The sequence below is a fragment of the Nicotiana tabacum genome, chromosome 20, assembly GCF_000715075.1.
Source record: "Nicotiana tabacum cultivar K326 chromosome 20, ASM71507v2, whole genome shotgun sequence".
Taxonomy (NCBI): domain Eukaryota; kingdom Viridiplantae; phylum Streptophyta; class Magnoliopsida; order Solanales; family Solanaceae; genus Nicotiana; species Nicotiana tabacum.
Window position 1 is genome coordinate 47,314,934 of NC_134099.1, and position 3,438 is coordinate 47,318,371.

Below are 3,438 nucleotides of genomic sequence, written 5' to 3' on the forward strand. Positions count from 1 at the left end.
AACGACCACCCACTTCACCTTCTTGTAAAGATGCTAACTTTGTGTTGAGATCTTTCAAGAACCCATCGTCTTCTTCATCCTCGTCATCGCGCACAATGCAGCGTTGTAGCTGCTGCTTCACCTTCTTCTTCGTCTTCGTCACCTCCCCACCTCCAAGCTCCTCATCGACACACACGCACACAGCCGCGTCAACACACTCACACGAGCACATCCTCCCCCGCCATGCTTGTTGCTCGTAACCCATGTTGCTGCCTCGTCGTGGCAGCTGCGCCGGCTTCCTCCGTCGTGCTGCTGCCGGCGTTTCTGTTGCTGCTGCTACCTCTGCTGGGTCGCCGTTGCTGCTCCGACGCTGCTGCGTGCTGCTGCTCCGATGCTGCTGCGTGCTGCTGCTAGCGACTGCCATGGCCAACCTTCAGGTTTGTTCGAAGTTGCGACATGCCCAGCTCGGGAAACAGATTCATGGGCTGATTTTAAAGTTGGGGTCGTCAAAATAGTCCATACATAGTTCAAGTTTGTCGTTCGTTGTTCGTCGTTTCATTTCCGGTTAGTTAGTTTTTGAGTTTTATTTTTTGTCCGTATTTTGTTTTGATATTTTCGAATCTAAAATCGGCAAATGTTTGTTTTGTTCATGTTTATGTTTAGATATTTGATTTTTGGTCTTGTTCATGTTCATGTATTTTTGTTGAATTAATTTTCAGATTTCAAATGGAAGTTAATTAGTTATTTTTCATGTTTATTTCATGTTTGTATTGTTGTTTAAGTGAACGTTTATTATTGTTTAAGTGAATATTTGTTAGTTTGATGTTTGTTAGATTCAAATTGAAATTTAATTAACTATTTCTTCAATTTGTTTCATGTGTTTATGTATTGTTAGAAATTGTTAATATTGTTAAGTTCAAGTTTAAGTTCATAATTGTTTCTTCGTCGATCTTGTTATTTGTCTAAAGAATTTAGTTGTGCTAGAGAAATATGTTGGTTTAATCGTTTAATCCGTCATGCTTGTTGTCTTAAAATAGATTCATTCATGTTCGTACTTTGTTTGGATGATCTTGAATCCGAATTTTGTATAGTTTGATTTCTTGTTTACCATTTATGATTATTGCTTGAATTGTTCTCATAATCTTGTTTAAAGTTTAATATAAGAATTGTTTGTTGTAATGTTGTTAGAGTTGATTTTAAGTTCAATATGATTGAATTTAGAAATCTTCATACTTTGTTTGTTGTTGTTGTTGAATCCGAAAATAGGATTGTTTGTTGCTAAAATATTGTTCAATCAAATTTTAGTTGTTCTTTGTTGTTCAATTCGTGTTCATGTGATTTATTGTTGAAATGTTGTTAAAATCGTGTTCATGTGATATTGTTGTTATGATGTTCATCCATGTTCATATTGTTGTTTGAACATTGTTAGAAATTGATCATATTGTCTATATTTTGGTTAAGTTTGATTAATTGATGTGTTATAGCTGATGGGTAGTTTGGTAAATTTGTAGTACGTTCAGGGGTAGTTTGGTAATTTCAGTAAGGTCGGAGGGGGTAGTTTAGAAATTGTACATTTTGAAATTGTTTATTTGAAGCATGGGGGACAAAATGAAATGGGGTGGGTTGTGATATGATTATTTAATATAAAGGGGGGACAAGATTTGAATTAAAGGGGAATCTTGCATTATTTTAAATAAAGCATGGGGGACAAAATATAATGGGGTGGTGTGATATGTTTATTTAATATAATGGGGATGAGTGGGAAGATAATGGGTTTGGTAGAGAAAATGGGTTGATTTTAATTGATTAAAAGATTTATGGGTTATGGGATATAAGTAGAAGTCTTGAAATCAGATTTTAAAGGAGACAGATAGAGATAGAGAGAGAAAAAATTTAAGAGAAAGAAAAAATTCCGAAAAATATTTAAGCTTTCAAAAATAAAATTAAAAACTAAAAAAAAATATTCTTCTTTCTTTCATTGTTTGAAATCAGAATTAATTGTTGTTTCATGAAAGCTTGAAGCTTTTGTTTTTGGGATTACTACTCCACCGGTCTGTTACTGGGTTGTTACTATTGCTGGGCAGTTGTTGTTGTTGTATTGTTATTACTGTTGCTGATTCTCATCTTCATTTTTCTTTTGCTTCCAATATCAGGTACACAACTGACACGCTGATTATTGTAAACTGAAACAGGAAGCATGAATACGAAAAATGAAGAATTGAAGTTCTAAATTTATTTTGAATTATATTCTTAATTTTATTTGTATATATAAATTATTTAGCTTACAAAAAATCGGAATCATGTAGCTATTTAATGTATATATAGTGGAATATCCAACGATAGCTTAACGGATGAACTATCTATATATTGTTTAAAAATAAATAAATGGTGTAGTAACTCCGTCTAAGTTAAAAATCAAACGAATAGACCATTTCGGAACTTGTAAGAAAATTGTTTAGTTAAATAATATTGGTTAATTCCAGCATGTAATTGTTTTAGATTAAAATTAGATTGCCAAGTAAATAAATAAATGATGTAGTAACTCCGTCTAAGTTAAAAATCAAACGAATAGACCATTTCGGAACTTGTAAGAAAATTGTTTAGTTAAATAATATTGGTTAATTCTAGCATGTAATTGTTTTAGGATTAAAATTAGATTGCCAAGTTTTTTTTTTTAATTTGACAAACTGAGAACATGCCTAGTATAATATAATTAGGTAGTAATACGTGAGCCTGTGCCCGTATTGGCAACGGACTGCTTTGCTTGTATCATTTTTCAGAATTTACGAATCATATTCGAAACTCAACTATAACAATTCAAGCATGTAAATAAATTAAAACTTTTTCTCTTTCATTTTTGTAGAGACAATTTTAATAGAAAATGTAGGCACTTTAGGATTATCCTGATAAAAATAAATGAGATGAGCCTCGCCAAATAAAACACACAAATTGAGGGGCCCTCGATAAATGTTTAATTAAAATTACTTAGACTTCGGGATGAGCCGTTTAGCAAAATTTCACGGCCTTACCCAGAAATAATAATACGATAATTGCTTCAGGCGTGCATTTTAATAATCTTACCTTCTTAAATTCGGGTGCGCATTTATGTGACCCAAATCCAAATCTCAACGGAGTCGGAATGTATTAACAACCATGGGCGCATTGATTGTGACATGGTTCGAAATGCATTTTTACAATGTTGCAATTCCATAAAAAATAAATAATAATAATAAAAGCGGTTTTAAACTTAATGAAAGCACATAAGTAATAACATGTAATAAATCAGATATCTAGCCATTATAACAATTTAAGCGACCGTGCTAGAACCACGGGATTCGAGGGTGCCTAACACCTTCCCTCGGGTCAACAGAATTCCTTACTTAGAATTTCTGGTTCGCAGACTTCATTTGGAAAGTCGAATATTTTCCTCGATTTGGGATTCAAGATAAACCGGTGACT